Consider the following 26,325-nt stretch of genomic DNA (forward strand, 5'->3'; position numbering starts at 1 on the left):
TACAACTCAGGCAACATGCTTAAATAGACTATGCGAGAATGAACATACTCGAATGTCCTTCGTTTGGGTAGTTCCAGCCAGGGTTCAAACCCTCTACAACTCCTAATGATATTCGAATCTGTAAATCAACCAATTCGAATACACATAGCAGCATATAGATAAAGCAGTTTAATGAAATCAACTTTATATCATATAAGTAAATGGTTAGTTATACATCAAAATATTCATTCATACATGAAACATAACAATAACATCTAATGCATAAACAATCGATCTTAGGAACAAGACAATGTTTCTTTTTATTGTAGAAAACTATAATAAACATGGAAAGAGTTCACCTGAGTCTTCCTCTTCTGGCTCCAAGCAAAACCATCCTCCAGGTCCGTCCAGTCCCAGTCTTCAACAGCCTCCTTCCATAACCAATACCATGATATCTCAAGCATGTGGGAGAATATCAACACTCAAGGAAACAAGGGTTTCCTGAATTTGTGGAAGTGCTTGAAGCACAGGGATACTTCAGACTTGATCAGGGGATAATCTCATTATAGTAATTCTATCTCCTCTCCTCCTTAAGGCCTTCCCATAGAAGTCCTTTTGTACTTCTCCCAAATTAGTTTTTTAGTTGGGAAACATTTTGGAACAGTTGGGCCATGGGCACTAGGAGGTTATCAACAGGTAAAACCCGTGAACTCTGCCCATAGTTAAGGAAATTTATTTTTTTTAAGTGTTTTAACACATATACGCGGGTTGGGTATTGACTAACCCGCGTGTACATGCTTTTATCACAGGGAAATGTAGCATACAAGGAGTAAAACATTGTTTTTAAAATATTTGGACCAATTCTGGAAGGAGGGGTTGCCCTAGACCATAAACCAATCATCACAAATACCAAGGGTGATATTTGGAGCTATAACAGTGAGGCACTAGCCTCACAGTTCAGGTTGGATTTCTCTCTCATCGCATGCATGGTTTCATCCATGGTGGGATGTGTTTGGTACCTAGACAGTGGAGCCTCATTCCACATGTCCAACGACAAGAATATTTTCAGTACCCTGGAGGAGAAGGATCTCCAGATGCGGATCGAGATGGGCGATGATGGAAAGTACCGTGTTTCAGGTGAAGGTGCAGTTGTGTTTTAGAGGGAGCATGGAGTTCCTCTCACCCTGACTGGTGTAAACTATGTACCGAGTCTGAAGAAGAATCTTGTGTTTGTCGCTATGCTAGAAGAGAAAGGCTATGATGTAGTCTTTAGTAAAGGAAAGGTATTCCTGAGGCATATCGGTACTGGACAGACCAAGAGGATTGGGATTCGAGTAAAGAATCTCTACAAGCTGGAGGTAGATGATTATGCCCCATTGAGTTCCAAAGAAGAGGTGATGCAAAGCTAAGATGTTGGCGAGCTATGGCATAGAAGATTGGGCCACTTGCACCATGGGGCCTTGAAGATCATGCAGTGGAATTCTACCGGACTTCCCAAGGGAAAAATTGAGCATATGGATACATGCAGAGGTTGTACCTTTGGTAAGTATGTGAAATATTCCTTTCAGGATCAAGATAATAGAGTTGGAGCAATCGGTTTATTGCCATGTGACCAAAGATGCCTGGAGGATGCTATATCCAACATCTAAGTTGGGGATACTTGTGGGGTACACTAATAGACCCCACAACTATCTGGTGTTCCTACCTACCAGTCAGAGGACAGTGGTACGCAAAGATCTGAAGTTTGAAGAGTAGAAATGAATGCGAGTATCACTTGAGAGGGAGCTCAAGTTGCATGCAGAGGTGGAACTTTCAGTTCCTAAGGAGGAGGAGCCTCAGATTGATGCGAAGAAGCCGCATGCAAAGGATCCGGGAGTGGAGACATCCACTCATGCTGATTCTTCCAGAGATGGGTGGAAATTTTTAAGGGAAGCTGACAGGTTGATGTTGGATGCGTGAGAGAATGTGGGACAACCATCTTCTCAGCGCAGACAAAGGAGTTCACCCGAGTGGTACATGGCCCTAGTTGGGGAGTGTGTAGAGTCTGAACCTTCTTCATTCGAGGAGGCAATGCAGCAACTAGTCTGGGTTGATGCAATGGTAGAGGAGTAGGACTCTATCATTCAAAACAGTGTGTGGTATGTTGTCCCAAGACCTCAAGACAAGTCAGTAGTGAGTTCTAGATGGGTTTACAGGTAAAGCAGGAAGTTGATGGCAGTGTTGAGAAACATAAGGCAAGGTTTGTTGCCTATGGTTTCTCACAGGTCGAGGGTATCGACTACGATGAGACCTTTGCTCCTGTAGCAAGGTACTCATCTATCATATCGATGTTGGCACTATCATCTCAAATGGGTTGGAAGATCCATTAGATGGATATGAAGACAGCATTCCTTAATGGGAAGATTGAGGAAGAGGTGTACATTGAGCAGCCAGAAGGTTTTGAGACCTTCGATCGTGAGTCGCATATGTGCCGACTCAAGAGGGCTTTGTATGGGCTGAAGCAAGCACCCCATGCTTGGTACACCAGGATCAACAGTTATTTCACTGGGTTGGGCTTCACCAAGAGTGAAGCAGATGCGAACCTTTACCACATCATGGTAGAAGGTAATCCATTGATCATTGTTCTTTATGTGGATGATCTAATTTTGACAGGTGATGATCAGTTGATCAAGTCTTGCAAGGAGGACCTTGAAAGAGAGTTCGAGATGAAATACATGGATCTTATGCACTAATTTCTAGGCATGGAAGTGTGGCAGAAAGATGTGGAAGTATTTGTGTCTCAAGGCAAGTACGCCAATGAGATAGTCAGGCACTTCCACATGGAGAAGTGCAAGCCCATGCAGACTCCTCTAGTTGGGAAATGGAGGAAGGAGGATGCTACTTCAGGTGAGGTAGTAGCTGCTACTGTTTATCGATAGCTGGTGGGTTCACTAATGTATCTAGTGAACAAATGACTAGACTTATGGTTTTCCGTGAACCAGTTGAGTCAAGCTATGGTTCAACCTACCAAGCTATTTTGGAAGGTAGCGAAGCATGTGTTGAGATACCTCAGAGGCACATCTCAGTATGGATTGTGGTACAGATGGACAGAGGGAGTGAAGCTTCAGGGCTTCACAGATGTAAATTGGGCAGGGAGTCCATCAGACCATAAGAGCACTTGTGGGGGAATCTTCAACCTTGGTTCAGCTGCAATCCTAGTATAGCAGGAAACAGAGGCCAGTTGCACTTAGCTCAGCAGAGGCTGAATACAAGGCTGCCAGTCAAGCAGCATGTGAGGCCATTTGGATGCGGAATATTCTAGTGGGATTGTTTGGTCAGAGGATGGATCCAATTGTGATCTACTGCGATAATCAGAGTTGGATCAAACTCTCTGAGAATCCAGTATTTCATGACAGGTCTAAGCACATTGATATCCGGTACCATCATCTTCGAGACTATGTGGTGAAGAGGATCATGTTGTTGCCATATGTTTCGACTGAGGAACAGGATGCAGATATTTTGACTAAGGCATTATCAAAATGCAAGTTCGAGTTCCACAGAAACAAGATTGGGGTGACTGATAATCCCTTTCTTGTTGCGAGGGAGTGTTGAAAATAGCAACAAGAAATGCTAAAAATAGAAGTGCTAAAAATAACACCGCTACAAATAGCATTTCGGGATACATTCCAATTTTAGTTAGTCCCTAAACTAAAATTGAGAATTAAAATTCGAATTTGATCTTAGCAGTTGTTTGTAAAATAATTAATTAATTCATCTTGAGTTAATTATTTGTAGGAAATCAAACATGAAGCCTATGTGAAGACATGCAACAATTTCTCCATTGGTTGAGGAAGTTATCCCTTGATTAAAGGAGATCAGGATGAGTTGTACTGAGTTGTAATTAGTTAGCTCAGTTAACTAAGTTAAGTCCAGTTAGATTAGTTCAAATAGTTTGTTGAACTAATTGTGAGTTCAGTTAGGTAATGCATGCATGCATGTAACTGCTGCACTTCATATAACTGAATATTCTCGCATAAATAACTCATGCATGTCAGTTCAGTTAGAGACCCAGTTGAGACCAGATGATGGGCGGTGTACTATCAGTTACAGGAATATTCCATGGAGGATATCTCTTGCATGCAGAAGGAATTCATTCCTTGGTGATTGCACAGTTACTTTTGAGTTTGATGAGTGTGTTATGAGGACAATTCACATAGGTGGCAACATTGGACCCCAAGAGAAACTGCACAAGGAAATAGGAGGCTTGGAGGGCAGAGGGAAGGCATATGTTGTGTCTATTCAGTCTGTGAGCTGTATTGTTGGATTATACTGAGAGCAGGATAGCTTGTGAGCTAATGCTTTGTGTAATCTGAACATATTTCCACTTGTATGATAATATAGAGATCGAGATTTTTAGCTGAGGCTTTCCCCAGAGTATTCTTATGTGTTCATGTGTGATTGCTTTCTCATTCTCAGTTATATGTGTTCTATTTGATCTTGCTCAAATTCGATTAAGCTTCTGCAAGTTTATTGTAGAAGTAGATCTTGTATTTTGCTTTAGTATATTGCATTATTAGGTGATCTATAGTAGGAATTTCTACACATATGAGGAAAGACCTTCAACATTAAAAAAAATTGAGTAGGCCCATAAATAACAATATTACACACATATAATATTATGTAACTAGTCCAAGTACTCATTCATATTAATTCAACGGAAGATCCATTACAACATACATTTGGCGTAAAGCCATGAGAAAACATATAAAATACCATGACCATAGAATGTTACAGGTTTCAGACCAAGCCTAGCTCTGGTCTTCCCATCACTGCTTTGTCTTTTGATCAGGTTCTCCTGTGCTTCGGACTCCCTCAGATACTAACCCTCTTCTTCATGTTCTTCTCTCCTTTTATCTATTCCTCTATTGCTCGAACTGTCAGTTCCGTTTAGTTGTCTATCCCCTCGGCTACTTCTTGTCCTTCTCCTTGTTCACTCGGTTGTTTTGGCTTGTTCCTGACAGCTTTCCACAACTACCCCACGACTGCATGGTCTTACTCCCTTTCCCAGTTGTCTTTGTCGCAACTTTACCATTGCTCCTGCCACCTATTTTTCCCTCTTCATATCTAGAAAACTTTAAAAACTCAAAATGAAAGCCCCAACAGGCCCCGACCACAATCCTTTGACTCGTCCCCGAGTCAATCTATCTCAAATGTTGTGGGTCATATTGTTGCTTCTGCGGGTATTTCTTCTTTCTACTTCTCCTATTCTTCCCTCTGATGGACTATTGTTTTAGTTTCTTCTTCTGCAGTCTGTTGGCCTCCTTCTCCAAACAAAGGCCCCAATTCAAGAACAGTTGTTGTCGTTTCTTTCCTGAAATTATTGTATTCATTTAGTGTTGTTTGCCACGCACTCGCTATGGAGTCAACCTGTTTGATGAATTCCTCTGTTGTGTTGGATGTTAGTTGACTCAGCCTACTACTTTGTAGTTTGTTCCACTAATCTTCGTTGTTGTTGCAGACTTCTTTCAGGGCAAGGACATGTAGGCGGACCAGAGGTCTGAGGTCTCTGATTTTCTTCTTTGTTTTTGTAGATTCCTCTTCTATCTATTCGACTTGGGCTTCAAGGGTGGTGATTTCTTCATCAATATTTTGAAGTCAGATGGATTTTGTGCATATTTTTTTGTCGGCAAGTAATACTTGAAGTTGTTCTCACAGTGGATAGACAACCTGATTATTTATGGCTAGGCTACCCGACCAGTCATGCACTTTACCCATTAGGGAAAACCCATCAGCCAGTGCTTCAACAAGTGATTCTTTTGCAGTGGTGACGATGTTGATCTTCTCATCTATTGTCCTAGTATATATCTCAGTTGGATCAGGTAACGTCATATGACTATCTCCATTTTTTTCTTCATGTGTGCATTCGTGGCTTCTAGGCTCGAGCACACTGCTTGGATGTGGTCACAACAGTCAACCAACATGCAGGATCCTAGGGAGTTTCTATGACAACATATGATATGGTCGACCATAGTGACCGAAATTTATTTGTAACCTGATCTACTTGGGCCTATATATCTCTATTTTCTTGTTTCAGCTGATCTCTTTCTTTTGTGACCTCCTACAACTGTCTTTTCTATTGTTCATGTTCATGGATGAGGTCATCATGTAATCTTCTTGCTCTCTGTGCATCTTGTTGAATGAATCCAAACAACTGCATCGATGACCAATGCTGCAAGGTTTCTTCCTGCATTGTATTTGGGTCTGGAAAATTTCTTCGAATGGGTAGGCCATTGATAATGGACTTTTTTGAGTGGGATGGGGGAGAGTTTGCTTGCTACGAAGATGGGGTGAACTGAGGTGTAGGTGAAATAATAGCAGGGTTTGGAATTAACGGAAAATTTATAGGGAATGTGATCTGGTACTACTCATTTCCCACTGACTGCCGAGTAGAAACCATTGGCTCATCCCCTTGGCAGTGGGACCGACCCTAGAAGTATGGATGCCAGCGAGGATGTGTGAGCACCATTTCCTTGAAGAGGCTCACAATGTTTTTGGGTAGAGTCAACTTCCATCTCTTTTGTGGCTACACGCGTACCAGGGGGGATTGTTTCGGATAGGGTCGCAAAGGTGGAGGTTTTATGTGGGAATGGATCCCGCGACCCTAGTGAGACTATGGATGAGGTTTGAGAATTTTCTTCAATGATTGGGGATGCGGATACAGACTAACCAGCCTCACCAGTGAGGTCAACAATTGGAACTGTAGCGGTCGTCTTGGGTTTCTTGGTAGACGGATTTTTAATTCCCCTTTTCTGTTTTGGATTTGGGATTGTTGCCCTTGATTGTGCATGGGGGACAACATTGGGAATTTCTACAACTAGAGGAGTGTTTATTATCAGATTAAATAGAGTAGAACCCGTTGTACTATTCAACAACCCCCATTTTAATGTATTATAAATTTCCTATGAAATTTATTATATTAAAATAGGGACCCTTCAATTTTAGAAAAATCTTATAATCAAAGTTTAATACTTAGGTTTTTTAGTTAAAAACCAAGTATTAAACCTTGATTATCCAAAAAAAACAAATTAAATAGCCCCCGGAACAAAGACTTATTCTTAGGATTTAAAAAAACCTTAAGTAATAAATAATATGGGTTATTTCATTAAAAAAAAAAATTCAGAGTTTTTGATCCCCTAAGGTTGAAATCCTCACAAACTCTAACTCAACCCGCTTCCCTGCATCATAAATAAACAAAGTTCCAAAGGCTCAAGGTCCCTCTTCCAAACTCCATTGTGATTGCGATTAGACTGGACCTGACGGGAAAATATACATCCCAATTCATAAGTCCCCACGTCCATGGAAATCGCAAAAGGTTCTAAAGAACTTAGGTCATAGATTTAACCGATTGCAATTATGATTAAGCCTGGACCCAATGGGAAAATCAACTTCACTTAATTAAAATCCGACGTTCGCGCAATCGCAAGAGCCATTTCCCAAGTCCTGCTACCTATCTCTTTTGTGATATGCGATAAAGCCCGAACTCGACGGGATTATCCATAAAATCCCACATCCGCGACTATTGCAAAAGGTACCAAAAAAGTTTAAGTCTGACCCCGCTCTGAATTACTGATTGTGATATGTGATAAGGCCCAGACCCGCCTGGATTATACACTATGGTTTATATTAATATTGTGTGTGAGGCATATATCGCAATAGCAAAGTTCTAAAAAGTCATGCCTCATCCCATTGTCGATTACGATATACATCCCAACGTCGATTGCGATATGAAGTCAGCAGTGACATCAGATCCATGTCATCACCACATCTCCTATCGTTTCATTTGCCACATCACATCATTCATGACATCACTGCCACGTCACCCCGGGATCCCACAATCGCAAGTTTCAAAGGGACACAGCTTATAATAAATCCTTCACCCCAGCTGATTTGCGATTTGTGATGTGATTTAAGAAGGCCCCCTTTGGATTTTATTTGGAATACTCTGGAACTGCCAATTGCGATTTTTCTGAGTTCTGCTCATGATTCTAATCTGATTGCAATTGTTTTATGATTTGGCCCAAACTTTGATTTTCGATTGTGATAAGCCGTAAAATCTACCTCCTCACTCTGCATTCCTCTCCATGATGTTTGTGTCGGGATTTATTGCGTTGTACGTTTTTCCTAATTTCTTGCAAAACGTGATTTGTTTCAAATAAAATTCTCTTATCATCTCATTTTTGTTTATCTTATCGATTCCTATTTTCTGTGTTCGGGTTCATGGCAGAGGAGGAAAACTGTGTTGATAAGTGGCATATCATTTCAAACAGGGAGACAGACATCCAGATAATTCAATGGAACAAGCAAAGTTGATCAAGACAGCAAATCACTTTTAGAAACTACTACCAAAATAATGTTTTCCTTTAAGCATTGTTGAAGGGATCTGTTTAAAGGCCCTTAACGCTCTGCATAATAGATTCAGTTGTTTTCTGCTATTTAAGCTTACTTGTATGAAATAAAGGTCCTGAATTTTATGAATAAAGGCTTACTAAAGCTCACACTACTGTACTTTCATGCTTTTCTCAATAGAATGAATGGAACATTATCTAAGAATTTTCATAAAGAATTTTGAGAAGTTCATTACTGTAACTTGCCTACATTTCCCCATCAGATGTCTATGATTCTGATTCTCTTTTGCCCTGACCTAGTTCACTCTCTAACCTAATTTACTCATCTAGTGACTACCCAAATCAAATCAAATCAAACAAACCCTAAGCTACTATATCTACCCTAAAACCCTAATCCATCCAGCCCTTTTGGCTGTGATCCTTTGGAGAGAGCCCTCTCCGTCTTGATAGGGATAGCTACCAAGTCAGAAGGTTGGTCTGTGGTTACCTCAGTTGGACTCTTCCTCAGCCTTGGAGATCCAAAGGAGTGATAACACTTCGGACTTGCATCATGTGCCCTACCTTGATTGTCTCTTCCTCTTAAGAGCATGAGTGCATGTTGAAGCCCTAAACCTTCCCCCTTTCAACCCTTCAACCTTTCGAAGTGCAACTTTGTGCCCAAAAGCTCTCCTTGTTCTTTCCAAAGCACACTGAAAAGGCATGAACACAAAAGTTGCATAAAACATGTTAGACTAGCAAATTTTCAAGCTGATGGTTGCTTGTCATGAGTGGTTGCAACCACATGTATCTAAGGAATAGCATGGAAAACATGCATGAGGAAGACCGATAAAAGAAGATAAATATAGGAAGCATAGAAGACAAACAAAGAACACATTAAAAGCTTGATGATCGAAGCACCCTAAAGGCTCCAAGATGAAAGACCCTTTGGAGGATGAAGGCAACAATGATTAGAAGATGCATGAAGAATGAAGACACAAGTGGCATCCATGTCAGCACTAAAGAAATTCCATGTCATTAGTCACTATTAGTCCAAATCATCAATGATAGTGACATGTCACATTTTTATCACATGATGATGTGGAAGTTATGAAGCAATTTGTAATCATTGTAAAGACAAATAAGTGGAAGTCCAAGAGTCATGTATGGAAAAAGTGTCATGGAAGTCCAAAATACATGTAATACCAAAAGTCATATGTAATTCCAAAATTCATTTGGAAGTCCAAAGGTTGTAGAATTCCAAAGGTCATTAGGAGTTGGAAAGTCAAGATTCATGGGGATGTGAAAGGTCATGCTTCAAGTTATAAAAGGATCCTCATTTCTCATGTAAAGGACTTTTAACCTTGGATTCTCCCACAAGGCATTAGATAGATAGAGTTAGTACTTTTAGGGAGAAAGTAGTGGCTCTAACACTCCACTATTGGAGCTAGTGATGTTCATTGTATTTATGTATCTTGGAACTTTTGCTTAATATCAAAGCCTTCCAGGCCAACACATTTTCACACATGGATTGTGAATGTTTATAAGACTATTCTTTGAATGTTTATGGTTCATGTTTTCTTTCACATGTAATGGAGTAATTCAACTATTATAGTGACTTTTGTGCTTAACTTATTCGAAATGTGTTGGAATGCTTATAACGATTTCCGCATCTATGTGAACTATTTCACTTATTGTTAGACGAACCTTTTTCATCTGTGTGTGTCTCCACTAGGATAGTATTATTAGTTCTCTCTTAGAGGCTCACTTTATCTTCTCCGTTGTAGTAAAATAACCTTCATACATCTGCAATCGAACATTCACAAGGCACACTCGCTTGCTCATTCGAAAGGACATTTGCGTTTATCTCTCATGTTGACAGTTAAAGCCAAGGCATATCTTTAAGTAAATGGAAATCAGTTTGTATTCCAAATGGGACCCTTACACTAAATGATGTGAGGTCTAATTAAGACCTTCTATCGAGGAGGTCCCCTATATGTTGGTGTTATCTATCACCCTCAACACCCACCATCATTTGATAATATTATGAAGGAAGTGATAAGCAAGTTAATGAAAGAAAACCATTATGTAGTTATAAGATAATGGAGACCTAATAATTCATCCAATTTCCAACGTTTTCCACCTAAATACTGAACCTATTGGGCTTTTGAATCCGCCAAAATCCATATGCATGCATCTCTGAGACATCAAACACAATTCTAAGATAGTCTAAAATCATTTCCATCTCCTACCCGGGGGTCTCCATTGACATGAATCTTCCTACCATCCCCTACTCGCCACGTAACCTAAGGACAAGTGAAAGAAAGAAAAATTAATTAAATCCATCCATACTATGGAAGAGTCTTCATGCTTCTTCCTTGGCTCCTTGTACTAGTAAATAATTAACCTATCTCCCAAGTATTTTGACTTAAGTGCATGGCCCGAAAGCGATTAATTTTTTTAAGGCACCATAAACTACATGCAACTAAAGCATGACAAAAAGAGTGAATATAGTTTAGATCCCATACTCCAAGGGCTTTTGGAGAAGCTATCTGATCTTGACCTGATAAATGCAAACCCTTATTATCTATTGGGATGGGGTCCCGCGAGGTATAATTGAAGTAATTTTTTTTTGTAAAGAATTTTGTAAGAATGTAAAGTCTCCGCAAAATGTGGATGCAGGGCACGCAGATAGATAGGAGATAAAGGGGCTTAGCCCCTCGTTTTGGTTGGTTTTGAAGACTCACCCAGGAGACGAAAGCCATGGTATTGTATTAGAAAGACTATAACTAGTTGAGTCATAGAGAGCCTTAGATATAACTTTTGATAGATAAGAATAGAGAGATAAACGAATGAATGATGTTGTAAGGGTTTGATAGACAAGAAGGTTTGTTCTTGTCAGTAGTGAAGGAAAGGCTTTGCAGCTGAGTGCGCGGAGCCCTGAAAGAACCCACAAATGAGTGTGTGGACTCCTGCAGCTGAGTGCGCAGGGTAGTTGAAGTCTGTACTAGAACAATTCTGATTAATAAAGACTGATTTTGGGTTAAAAATACTTGCATCTATCTATTTAATTGTTATGTCACTTTCACTATTGTTTTGTAATTCAATGTGTTTTCTTTGCGCGAATCAGGTTACTTGACCATGTTTATGCTTTAAAAAATGATTGAATGATATTCACAAAGATATAAATCTATTTTCGAGTTAGTTTCGAATAAGGAAAATAGGTCTACGCAACGGCAGATCTAGATCTCAGAAGCCCTAAAAGACTTGTTCAGTTGCACGAAAGTAGTAGACATATCCTGTTAGGGCCTAATTAACACAATTGGATGGTCCTGCAAAGAATTGAAGGTAGTTAGGACCGAATTAGTTGTCTTAACACTATCAAGAGGTTAGATTTGCGCAGAAGCGGATCTAAGGCATTGAAAGTCATCACACTAATCTATGGATGCAGAAACTTGCTTCTTGTATCCCCCAATACTGCTTCGGGTGAGACTACAACCTGCGCTACGTAGGTTGCTGCCAAAAGGGCCAGCTGTGTAGGGTTTTGTTGGTTGGCACAACTAACTCCGAACCTAGTTTAGGGCGCCCTAAGACAACAAATGGTTCTGTTTCCGGGACTGGGATCTCCTTAAAGAGATGTGTGATTTCGCATCATTGGAATCCGACTAAGAAAGAGATTGAAAACTGGTTAGATCGGAAGATTCACGAATTTGTGGCTCAAGAAAATAGGAATCCACGCCTGTTGAAGGAGGATTGGTGGAAGCTCGATAGTTATAGTGTGGAATCCAGAATTGGTACGATGACTAGAGGCATATGAAAACAAGATCACGCAGACTGTTGATCATTGACTTAATTGAATTCTAGGAGGATTTGCTACTGAATTTGCAGTTGACACCTCAGTTAGCTATAGTGAAGATTCTTCAAGGGACCGCGAGGTAAGTACTTGAGGTCATTGAATACTTAGATTAAAATGTTATTATTTGAAAAGTAGGTAATTCCATTACCTTAATTTTTGAATCTATGTGAAGTGGTAGATTCTTTAGAAGTAACGGATCAAGTCGAGAGTATAGTCCATTAATTGAATTCCTTCAAGCGACGATGAAGTGGCAGTGCTGATTGCACAATGAAGTATTGTTCAGTTAATAAATCAGGGTATTCCGAGGATATTTCATTCATCCACTCCACCTCCACCTCCACCTCCACCACATACACCTTCACCTACACCTCTGCCTCCACCTCCACCATTCATCATGGCAAACGCAATGAATATGTCGATCTTCAAAGGAATAAGAAATGAATATCCAGAGCAATTTTGGTTTGTTTCGAACCTTGTATGGACATCGCAACAAATCACCGATGACAATATAAATAAGGTGCAGTTGATTACCTCCTTGAAGGATCACGCGCTATCTTGGTACATTAAATATTGTATTGATAATCCTTAGGCATCGTTAGCAGAAACTCAGGCAGCTCTGAACAAAGAATTTAGTAAGCCTAAGTCTGAGGCACAGTCAGTAATTGAATTTAAGGAGATTCGAATGAGAGTTGATGAGACACCTTGGGACTTTGATCAGAGGTTGAAGTGTCAGATCAGGCAGGCTAACATGCAAATCTCAGATACTCAGCATCGCAACTGGTTTATAGCATCTCTTTTGTCGCACTTAAGAATACCTCTGTCACAGCAGAAACTGGCAACACAAGCAGAAGCCTTGGATATCGCGATGAGGCTGCACACATCACCTATTCAGGATACAAACCTGGGGGCATAACAGGTCCACTCGCAGTTAGAGAGCCTGCACCTATTAATAGTCTAAACAAAGAGAAGGAGACTAAGCCCGAAGTGCGTGTAGAGGTTTGGTGCTTGAAGTGCAAGGGCCACGGGCACGATAAAGATCATTGTCTAGTATGTGAAAATTATATTTTAGGCAGGGGCCAACCTCCTTGAAGCCAGAAGCTCCTTTCGGGCCGAGCACAAGAGCTACGCTATGGTGCTCCATTTTTCAAGTCACTGACCAAGATGCAATGGATAACTGCCACCTACTACAGAAGTTTGTATAAACCCCTCAGCAGTTATTTTGCAATTTCTGTAAATCTGTGGGCCATGATGAGTGCTAATGTCGAAGTTATGAGCTAATGATGGAAAGGACCCCTACTTACCATATGCAAGCAGAAACTCAGCCCCCAAATCAATGTGCAGGAGGAGAGTGTGGGGGTTTTCAAGACCGAGGAAGAGGACCTGGTAGAGGTCATGGTCAGGTTATCTGCTACAACTGCAGACAGTCGGGACACTTCGTGCAAGATTACCCGAATCCAACACACCCTTTGTGTCAATATTGTAGTCAATTCGACCATGCCATAGAACATTGTTCGGTGGTAGTAGCTAAAATGCAAGAGAAGAAAACGCAGCTTCAGTAGCCTACACAGAATTTACAAATGATGAAGGTTGAGCCCCACGAAGAGGATTCAAACATAAACATTCTGTTAATAAGTGGTATAACAACTAGCACAGATAAAGGCAAGAAGCCTGAGGAAGAGGGATGGGTACAAAAGGTTGCTGAGAAAGAAGTCAATTTTGATCTGAACCACGCTAAAGAGACGTTATTGGAAGCGAAGAATAACTTCGCTAAGGCCTCCACCTTAGGAATTCAGGAGAAAACGTTGGATACTAATGCGTTGCAAGAAGTAGATCCTTCTATACTAGCTACTTTGTTGAAAACTTGTATGAAGTTGTTGTGCGATCAAATCATTGTTGTAGGGTTGCAAGACTTAATAAACAAGTGCGCCAATAAGGAAAAGACTCCTCTGGAGCAGCACATAGTAAGAAACATTGGTAAGCATAAGGCACGAACTAGACGCAAGATGCGGCTAATAGCACAGATAGGCGATTACGAAATGGACCAGGTAATTTTGGATCTGGGGTCCAATGTGAATGTTCTGCTGAAATAGACATGGGAAAGGATGGGGAGACCTGCACTGTAGTGGTCTCTGATTCAGCTTTGAATGACGAATCAACAGAAAATCATCCCCATGGGATGATTGTATGGAGTAACGGTTGATATTGAAGGTGCGAGTGCATTAGCGGACTTCGAATTTATAGAAATTGTCGATGACAGTAATCCCTACCCCACGCTCCTGGGAATAGATTGGGCTATTGATATGAATGGGGTCATTAATTTGAAGAAGAGTAAAATGACCTTTGAAAATAAGTTGCTTAGGGTTGTAGTTCCACTAGATCCTGTGGAAGGAGCATGTTATACTGAACCTATCCGTGATTATGTAGAAAGTGATGACAAGCTGGATCAAATATACAAGATAACAGCATGAGACCATGATTGGATCAATCCAACAGCGGATGGATGGATCGCATGGGACCAGGAGAGTTCATGCACTTCTCACTCAGATGAGGAATTAGGGCATTGGCAGAAACGCTTACATGAAGTATCTACATTGCGATGCAATATGATGACGAAGTCATTGCACTGTGTTTCGTTGAAGGTAAGAAAGCTACCTTATTATGATGGTTTGACTGACGTAGATCTATTTTGAATTTGAGCATAAAGTCCCTGAAGACCATCGCTTTCAAGCATTGGAGTTGGCGCTACACCTACATGTCGGTGGGGTATGCATAAATAAAGTTTTGCTAGATGGAGGGATTACAGGTGAATGATGAAGTTACGATTCAAGCATGCTAATACTAGAATGACTGAGAAGTATAGAGGGAAGGATGATCCACGCGATCAACCAACGAAGTGTACTAAGGCATGGGGGATGGAACTGCAACCAGAATGGGTACATATATTTTTTCATACCTTGGATACAATCCCATGAACTGGTATCTCGAGAGAGAGCTCCGCCACGGCACTGCGGAATGGGATGTATTGAAAGAAATTTCCTTATTGACTTTCAGCTTTGAGGATGAGTTTGCAAGAATTGATGAAGCATTTCAAAAGATTAAAGTGGTTATCTTCAGGATGCCAAAGGAACCTATGGAATGGACCCAACCTGATTGGAGCACCCAGTTGCGCCACGCATTGGAATGCTATAATGTGACGCCGAAGAGGAGGAAGAAGACTCGAAGAATATCAATATTCCATAAACATAAGGGCATCGCATAATAGAAGGACCACAAGTAGATGACCCAGACATCTCTGCACATTTAAAAACAAGACAGGTAAACATTGGCACTGAGGAAGAACCGAAGTTTGAGAATATTGGATATTATTGGGACGATGCTATATAGTAGAAAAAATTGTTGAATTACTTTGCGAGTACCAGTATCTCTTCCCAACTAAGTTTCAGATTTAAAGAGCATACTTAGCAATTTGGGTGTTATGTGGTGTAGAAATTTTAAATAATATGACACTTATTCACAGAGATTATCCCGATTAGACACTATTGCGGAATACATGCATAATACATAACCTCCTCTACGTTGATCATCAATTTAGCAGCATCAAAAACAGTGAAACATCAATCGCATGCACACATTAACACAGTATGTAACCCGGGGAAAGCTTACAGTTGAAAAAACCACACTATCTGTATATTAATGATTGAGAACATGTAACATTACATAGTACAATACTCCTCAAAAGTATCCAGCACTATCTCCACCTGTTACACACAATACAGCTCAGATCTGATCTCCAAATCTCCTTCGCTGCTTTGCCTGCCTCCACTGCACAATCCTGCAAGAGAATGAATGAGAATGGTTGATCCAAACTCCTATTTACCTTGTGAAAATCACCCACACACTAAATCACGTGAGCACAAGCTATATTTCACTTGCTATTGGCCCACACTACGCAGAGATCATTGGCATAACTCAATCCCATGCATGTGCACAATCTCATGCACAACTGATAGCAATCTCAACTTCTAACACCTGTCTCTACTGAACTGTACATGCACTGAGTTAACTGATGTATTCTTCAGTTGCATTATGAGTTAATAATTAGTGAATTATTTAATAACTAATTCACACAACTCATCACTTAGTCTATTGATCAGTTAGACTAAATACAACTAGTTCAACTAAGTCAAACTGAACACAACTCCATTAACTGCTCATCCAACTCCACAGAACTCAACCACATGAGTTCTAACTGATGTCCTGCATACAATAGCTCAACTGACTCATAAGAAAAATGTATTTCCTTCTGACAGCTGCATGTGCCACATCTGTAGCTCAAACTGAAGTGCTCCAAGAGAATAAGATAAAGTTTATAGTCTAAATATTATTATGAGACAATAATATTTGACTTTTCTATTTTTGACTAGCAGTCTAAAAATAGACTCTGATCACTCCTGCTATGATCACTCCTGTTGTGATCACTCCTGCTGTGGTCACTCCTGCTATGATCACTCCTGCTGTGGTCACTCCTGCTGTGATCCAAAAATAGACCTTGCGCCATAATTTTCCTACGGGCCCACTTAGTGAAGGCGACTCCTTTCCACTAAGCTCCATCATCTTGTTGCATTCTCAACAAGCATTTCTTGTTGCACACTTTTCAACATGTGGATCACATTGAAGCCGGATGTGAACCCTGTCAAACAGAGGGCTTATCGCCTTAATCTTAAGTATAAGGATAAGGTTCGCCAAGAGCTGAATAACTTGTTGGATGTTGGAATTATAGAACCTGTTGAAGGGTCTGATTGGGTGAGCCCGATGGTAGTCCAAGAGAAGAAACAAAAGGGAGAAATAAGGATCTACGTAGATCTGCGGAAGCTTAATGATGCATGTATTCATGATCCATTTACAACGTCGTTTACAGATGAAGTGTTAGACAATGTAGGAGGGCAGAAGACCTATTCCTTTACTGATTGATTTTCTGGTTATCACCAAATTAAGATTGCGCCAGAGGATTGAACCAAAACGACCTTCAGAACAAAGTGGGGTTGCTTTCAGTACATTGTTATGCCTTTTGGATTAATGAATGTGCCTACAATATTTTCTCGCGCAGTGATAGCAACGCTCAAAGAATTCATTCATAATTTTCTGGAATTATACTTCGATGACTCGACCGTGTTTGGATTGGTAAAACGCCATGTAGCAAGTTTGCACCTTATGTTGTATACATGTCGAAGATACTAGATTGCGTTGAACTTGAAAAAATGTATATTATGTGTCCCTTTTGGGATCTTGCTAGGTCATGTTGTGTGTAAGCAAGGATTGATGGTGGACCCTACAAAGATCATTGTTATTTTGAACTTGGAGGCCCCTAGGAATGTCAAGTAGTTGTGCGTGATGTTGGGACACACTGATACTATAGAAAATTCATTAAAGCATATGCTCAAATTACCATACCTATGGAGAAACTATTGAATAGGGATGCAACATTTTGTTGGGATGAAGAATGTCAGTGAAACTTAGATGTGTTAAAATAAAATATGGTGATTGTGTCAATCTTGGTATTTCCCGCTTGGAAGAAAGAGTTTCATGTACGTGTGGATGCTTCTTGCATTACGCTAGGTGCAGTACTAACACAGCCAAGCAAAGGTGAACTGGACCATCCTATAGACTTCGCAAGTAGAAAATTATCAAAGGCAAAAAAAAATTATTCAATGATAGAACGCGAGGGGTCAGCCATGGTCTACGCGCTGCAGATATTCAGGCATTATCTGTTAGGGGAACATTTCAAGATGTATACAAATCATATTTCCTTAAAGTACCTGGTTAACAAGCCTGTGTTGATGGGTAAGATTTTCATTTGGGTTTTATTATTCCAGGAATATGATTTTGAAGTTATTTTGAAGCCTGGTCGGTTGAACGTCAGTCCAAACCACCTATCAAGGATTGAAACAGGTGAAGAACCTAGAAATTTGGAGGAATGGTTGCCAGACGCGTAGCTCATTACGGTACGTGTAGCAAATGACCATTTTGCTGACATTATTCAATTCTTAACTACTCGGATGGTGCCTGAAGGATATACAACTCAGCAGAAGAAAGAACTAGTGTTCGTGCAGTAAATTTTTCGGTCATTGTGGGAAATTTCTACAACATGGGCACAGATGAAATATTGTGTAAATATGTGACGGAATTTGAGCGTGATAATATTCTCGCCGAAGCTCATGGGGGAGCTGTAGGAGGCCATTATGCAGGGAAATCAACTGCGCAGAATATTTTGTGCACAGGTTTATGTTGGCCAACACTGCATAAGGATTCCAAATCATACTGTAAGGTGTACGATGCATGTCAAAGGACTGACAGACCATCGTGCAGGGAAGAACTACCACTACATCCTCAGGTATCTTTATAGGAATTTGAGAAGTGGGCGATCGATTTTATTGGGCCAATTCAGCCACCTAGAAAGAAACGAGTGTGCGCTACATTATCATTGCCATGGAATATCTAACCAAATAGGCCAAAGCACAATCAATGAAGGATTATACATCAGCTACTGCGGCAAAGTTCTTATTCGAATATGTTTTAACGTGGTTTAGATGCCCGAAAGTATTAATGAGTGATAGGGGAATGCACTTTATGAATGAAATGATTATCGCAATGACAGATGAATTTTAGGTCTACCATCAGAAGAGCACACCATATCACTCGTAGGAAAATGGCACAGTCGAAGCTTTTAACAAAATTTTGGAGAACGCGCTAACGAAGGTATGTAATGCACAGCGAAATGACTAGGATGTGCATGTACCTGCAGTACTATGGGCCTATAAGACAACCTGTAAGAAGCTGACAGGGCAAACGCCATTTAGATTGGTCTATGGCGTCGAAGCGGTGATGCCTATGGAATACATTGTACCTAGTCTACGCATAGCAGCTTTGACAGATATGGCGGTTTGCAAGGCCTTGGAGGAACAGCTCGGCGCAGCTAATGGAGTTAGAGGATGACCGATTTCTGGTGGGATTCCACCAACAAGTGCAAAAGGAATGCGAAAAAGCATGGCATGATCACCATATCAAGCTTGAACGCACTTTCAAGGAAAATGACCCTTTTTATTATACAATAGCAAGTTCACCAAATTTCTAGGTAAATTCCATATGCATAGTTAGGACTGTATATTGTCAAGGAAATTACAGAGAGCGGTGCAGTTCAACTTGCGAAGATGACTGGGGAACCTTTTCCGGGAAAAGTGAATGGGAGTCGGTTGAAGTTGTATATGGGGGATCCTACCCCTATGCAATGACTATATGAATGCAAGACAGTCTTAGTACTCCAGGAAGTTGCAAGGAAGCATGGGAATATAAACTACATTCCCTGACTAGGAGGACATGGCAGCAAGCAGGCTACACAAAGATTGACGAGGGTGCACAAGATGAAGCTGCGCTCAGGACTCTACACCATGGAGGAGGGTGCCACGCAGTCCATGCCAAAAATAGTCATTGGAATCATTGTAGCTTATTGAACTGAGAAAATCCCGTTAGGAGGAGCGGGTAGGCGACAATTAAGGCGAAAATATTTGAAAATCTACCACCAAAGGTGCATTTATGACAAAATTATGGAGGGAACGGTTGGATTTGAATCCGAAAATCTCCATAAGTATGTCCTATTGGTCTACAAAGAAACACTTTGTTGTCTACGAATTTATTGCATGCACTGAGAAGATTGTGAAGTTTTGTTCAAGCACCCAGGGCTTGCTCATTATTCTGATACATTTCGCCGAGTTTCTTTGGAGAGGATAGTTGAGCCTATGAGTTCTGAGATCACAGTGTCTGAGGCCCCAACTCTAGAAGTTGCAGACGTAGAAGTTACACCAACAGTACCTACGGCTCCAAGGTCACCTAGGCCAAAGCAGTCTACTTCTAAGCCAAGGCAAAAGAAGTTGGTCATCAAACCAGTGTGCCACTCGCCCAGAAAGCATCCATAGGAGGTGCGGTAGAAGGGAAAAATGGGCAATCAATAGCAACCTTTTATTCCCCTAGATCGAGACAAAGAGGAGCTCCACCATGGGATTGAGGAGTTGGATGCTAAGGACGCTAAACCAATCACTATGCTTCCGACATATGTGCATCCGCGAAGCGGACAGAAGAAAGTGACCAAAAACCCCGATTCCAACAAATTTTCAATTGTTACACCACTACTCCCAGCTGACGTTCCATTTGAGGGTACGCTCTTAGCACGCTTTCCAGCGTTAAAAATGGAAGACTGAGACCTCACTAACTAGGCAAAATTCCCACATCTAGTGATAAATCAATATATATCCCGCATATACTATGAATATACAAGGGTCATGAAGTTAGAACCAATGAAATGGGTCAAAGGAGCTCAACTGTCGGGGCTATTACACATGTTATTCATACCCCATTTTCATCGCTCCAACATCAATACGACATGTGTGCGTCAGTTTCTAACATTAGTGCATGATAGGTGTTTATGGCTAGGTAAGCCCTTCCCCATCATGGATATGTTAATCCATCGGATTACTAAGCTACCCTATAAATGAGCAAATCTGGCAAAGGAGTTTGCAGACAAAACCAAGGAAAAATAACTCACATAATGCATGAAGACTGAGTTCGGACTAGTAAAGGGAAAGTGCATATATTCTATCCGCTCCATAACGGACCAGGCAGTACAGTTTCCAGCACAGATCCTAGTAGGAAATATAATGTGAAAGTGTCGCGCAGATGAAGTGCCTGTGCCATTCATTTCATTAGCAGCGCAGTGTGCGAATGGGGTCCAGTGTAACTAGGCCCAGTATATTTGTAGAGAATTTTTAGCAAAATCTCGCGAGGCGCAAGAGGAGAGCAAGTCATTCCACTATGCTTGGCTCTTATTTCTAATTGTTTTTATGGCATGGAGGCTCCTAGAGGACAGTCAGTTCCCTCCATTGAATGAGACCCTCCCAGAGGCAGTGAAGTTCGCTTCGTTGTGGCAGACAAAAGATGTAGAATGGAGTGCAGAATCCAATGTTTTTTGGGTATTCATGGTGATGGACATCTGAATGACTATAAACCATAGGCCAAGGTCATCTCCCACATTATTCGAGTAGCTAAGGGCCTTCGCAGAATTTAAGGCAGACTTTCACAATGTCTCGATCCACGCAAAGAGAGACCCTCAAGAGGTATGGCACAAACTGCCTTACTAAGTGGTCGACACAGATGTACAAGAGGTTGTGGGTGGATGGCCAGCAGAGTGGCACAAGCCTACCCAGTTGGATGTGGGGACAAGCAAAGCGGGAGAATGATCCTCTGCACAGGCCTCTGCTGTGAAAAACAAGAAAGAAAAAGAACAGGCAGTCGTGTAGGAGAAGGTTGCCCAACAAAAGAAAAAAGAAGTTGCTTCTAAGGTAGCTGTGGAGGAAGAACGGGTTGCAAAGGAATGCACTGCTAAAGAGCAGGCTGAGAAGGAAAAATAAGATACCAAACCAAGCAACAAATCATCTTTGTAGCGCATTGATCACCAGGAGCTATTTGTGCAGGGAGGCGATGGTGGTGAGGTGTCCACCCCCTTTAAATTTCAGAAGTGCCCCAAAGAGGCAGCAACAGGTTCGCGAAAGAAGCGAAAATCAAATAAAAAATTGCAGGTGGACCCTCTTGTGCTCACAGAGGGCGATTTAGATGAGATCGACGACAAGGTTCGCGATACCATATATGAGTTATGGTCGCATTTTGAGTAGCAGTATATGCAGACACTTAGGAGTGTTCAAAAGCATTTGTGTGAGTTGCAAATCCAGGCTAGTAGGATCCAGGTGAGCGTTTGGGAAGCGATCACAGTGCAAGCGAGCGCGATGTAAGTGAGCCTGACTCAAGTGAGCGTGAGTGTTCCAGAAGTAGAATGGACAATGGACCTAAGAATCATTCCTTTACCAAAAGGATACTTGCGAGCAGATAACCAAGAAGACCGCAGCACACTAGAAAAGATCAAGGATATTGGGATCAATGTGGTCGTGCTACCACTCCAGGCCCTCCATTCATTACATCAAGGGGTCTCAGATGAGTTGCAGATTAGGGAGCAGTGCGCCCTTGTGGTCCTTAGTGAATTTAAAGTCAACAATGCACAGATGTACAAGGAGAAGACACAAGCGCTAAAGGAGAAAGAGGAAATGCAAGTGTGAAGCACAAACCTAGAATTCGTAATTTAACAATCATGTCAAGCAGTTATAGAATTTCATATCCCAGACGATGCACAGGCCGAGACAAAAGTCGAGAAATTAGCTATTACAGTGCACGACGCCAAGGATGAGGTTTAGAAAGTCACTTTTGAGTTCTAGATGAAGGTAGTCGAACTCCAGCTCAAGATTCAACCAACCACACTGCCAGAAGTTCAGGAACAAAGAGGTGCAGCTATAAAAGAATCAATGGGTCAATTAGATGTCGGAGTTCATGGTTGCGACCGTCTATTTAATCAGGCAATGGGCCTATGGGATATATTACAGGAGGACCCTAAGTTGCAACAGTTGAAAACATAGATCAGGGAAGCAAAGTAAAAATATGATGAAATTAGTACGACTGCGCGAACCTTGGCGCTAGTCCAGCGCTTCGCGCACTTGCAGGAAGGCAAGGCAATTTAGATGCAGATCCAGGAGTTGCAGAAAAAGCAGTCCCTACTAAGAGACCGACTTCAGCCTTGTACAGAGGAGGCTAGCCAACTTTCACATAATATTCATGAAAAGCTTAAGGCCATGCAGCAGACCTAGCGGACTATGCAACTTGCAGTAGAGGGGCCAACCACAAAGAAATTGCTCTAGGAGGTACAACAAGCAGCAGAACAGAGTACCGTGGAGCTTCAAACATTGACTAAGTCATTATGAAAACTCCACCAGAAAGTGGAACAATCAGCTGAGTGACTCGAGGGCAAGTCACGATCTTTGTGTTGGGGGCTTATTGGGATGGGGTCCCCAGGGGTATAATTGAAGTAATTTAGTCATTTTTTGTAAAGAATTTTCTAAGAATGTAAAGTTTCCACGAAATGTGGATGCAGAGCATGTAGATAGATAGGAGTCAATGGGGTCTTAGCCCCTTGTTTTGGTCGGTTTTGAAGACTCACCCATGAGCTGAGAGCCATGGTATTATATTAGAAAGACTATAAATAGTTGAGTCATAGCAATTCTTAGATATAACTTTTGATAGATAAGAATAGAGAGATGAACAAATGAATGATGTTGTAAGGATTTGATAGACATGAAGGTTTGTTCCTGTCAGTAGCGAAGGAAAGGATATGCGGAAGAGTGTGCGGAACCCTAGAAGAGTCCACAACTAGGTGTGTGGACCCCTACAGCTGAGTGCACGGGGTAGTTGAAGTCTATACTAGAACAATTCTAATTAATAAAGATTGATTTTGGGTTGAAAATACTTGCATCTATCTATTTAATTGTTATGTCACTTTCACTATTGTTTTGTAATTCAATGTGTTTTCTCTACGTGAATCGGGTTAATTGACCATGTTTATGCTTAACAAAATGATTAAATGGTATTCGTGAAGATCTAAATATATTTTTGGGTTAGTTTTGAATAAGGAAGATGGGTCTACGCGATGACAGATATAGATCTCAGAAGCCATAGAAGACCTGTTAAGTTGCGCAAAAGCAGTAGACATATCCTGTTAGGGCCTGATTAACACAATTGGTTGGTCTCGCGAAGAATTGAAGGTATTTAGGACCGAATTAGAAGTCTTAACTCTATTGGGAGGTTAGATCTGTGCAGAAATAGGTCTAAGGCACTGAAAGACATCACACTAGTTTTTGGATGCAGAAACTTGGTTCTTGCATCCCCTAATACTCCTTCGGGTGAGACTGCGACCTACACTACGCAGGTTGCTGTCGAAAGGGAAAACAGTGTAGGGTTTTGCAACTAACTCCGAACCTGGGTCAAGACCCCCTAAGCCAACATTATCCTTCAAAATTGACCAAAGAAAATGAAAATTAAAACTTCCTTATCTTATTTAAAATGCCTCTAGGAACCCATGCAATAGAGGTCCAATAGATAGGGATGCTCTCAAGAACAGAGTTTACCAAGACTAAACACCCGCCCTTTGACAAAAATATGTTAGTTTAGACAAAAATCCTACCCTAAACCTTCTTGATATTCCACAACCAATCATTGAATCGATAATCATTTGGTTTAAAAAAAAAATACTATTATTCACTTTATCTTTGATTGGATTTAATTGAAATGAAAGCATTGTTGAACAAAAGACAAGATCCTTTCAAACAGGAAGCAATGAGATAGAGTATATTTTTGGCTATTGAGCATCATTCCAGTAAGAAGGGAGAAGTGATATAGGATAGTGTGTATCTATTGAAAATAATGCACATCTCCCATCATGAAAAGAAAAACGTTGTCAACAAACAACATATGAGAGATGGAGACATTTTGAGATGTATTAATGCCCTTCAGCCTTCCCTTTTCAATGGCATCCTACAAAAGTGCGCTTAACAAATTTGCCACCAGAAGAAGGAGAAGGGGAGATAAGGGGCAACCTTGGTGCAAGCCTTGACTAGAATTGAAAAATATTGATGAAGAACCATTAATAAGCACAACGTTACTATAAGAGGAAATACATCCCATTATCTAGTTAACAATGGAAAGATTCATTCCCATTTGGATGAGAACGAACCTTGGGAAGGTCTAGTTCACACGGTCATAGAATCTCGAAAGATTAATTTTAATAGCAACACCTGAAACGTTCTTGGTTTTGATAGAATGGAAAGATTCTTGTGCTAGCGAGACACCATTGTAAATTTAACGATTTTGTAAAAAGCTGAATTGTTCCTTCGTAATTATTTCACTTCAAATAAGATCCAATTTGGTTGCAATAATTTTAGATATCAATTTATAAATCACATTGCATCATGAGATGGGTATGTCTTCATCGAAAGAATTCACCTCCTATATCTTGGGAATAAGAGAAATGAATGTTGAATTAATTGAACCCAAGACCCGACTCGAACTCTGGGATTCTTTTACAACCTTTAAGAGATCCTCTTTGATTAAATAAAGAAAACTAGTGTAAAATTCTACTTTTATACCATCAGGACCAGGATTTTTCTTCCTTTGCATAGAGAAAAGGGTTGCTTGAACTTCACTTGTTGTGACTTCTTTCGTAAGGGAAGCATTCATATCCTCAAATAGGTAGTGAGGAAACAAACAAAGAAAATCAAGAGGGTCCAAAACGGGGCATCCTTTAAGCTAGGAGAAAAGGGATTTAAAATGTTGAACATCCATGTGGGCTCCACTTCCATAACTTGAACTTGGAGGTCGGGTCATATCATAGAAACACTCAACTCATGTTCACCCTGGAGTTCTTGTAAAAGCGGGTAAATGTGGGAGGAGGTGCTATAGATTGGTATCAGAGAAATTTCATTCCTTGCAACCTTTCTTCTAATACCTGGTTACATATTGGTATCAAAGCGAAGTTGTAAAACTGGACCTCAAGGTAAATGTGCGAGGAGGTGTTACAAACCTCCTCTCGGTGCTAACTTGGAATTGCTAAAGGTTGTAACAAACCTGGGGTCTTAATTGTCTCAACTTTATTTTGTTGGTAAACTAAACATTCTACCACAACCATATTGGGAATCACGATTGTCGTTAGACCAAAACCTGCAGATGTTAGTCAATGATCGCATCGCCAGAGATAAGGATCCACGAGAGGCTCAGTCCATGTCACAAAACAGATGGGGAGTGTTGGTTTTCCCAATCTCCAACAATCTCCCCCAACGCGAGTCAGGTGTGTATCGAACTCGTGACCTACACTCTGGTACCGCTTGTTGGGAATCACAATTGTCGTTAGACCAAAACCCGCAGGTGTTAGTCAACGATTGCATCACCAGAGATAAGGATAAATGAGAGTCGGTTAGTCCATGTCACGAAACACATGAGGAGCATTGGTTTATCCAATGTCTAACAAAACTTCTTAATATCAGATTTAAGGCCATCCCAAAAAAATTCCTTATTGACCCTGTGGTAAGTTTTTAAAAATCCTGAGTGCCCTCCTAAGAGGTAGTTGTGCAATTCCAAAAGAATATTTTGTTTGAGTTGGAAATTCTTACATATATATAAGCGATCTTTGTACCATAAAAAATATTTTTC

Source organism: Pinus tabuliformis, chromosome 4_1, assembly GCF_031772625.1.
Source record: "Pinus tabuliformis cultivar Carrire ecotype Pingquan chromosome 4_1, CPIR1, whole genome shotgun sequence".
Taxonomy (NCBI): Eukaryota; Viridiplantae; Streptophyta; class Pinopsida; order Pinales; family Pinaceae; genus Pinus; species Pinus tabuliformis.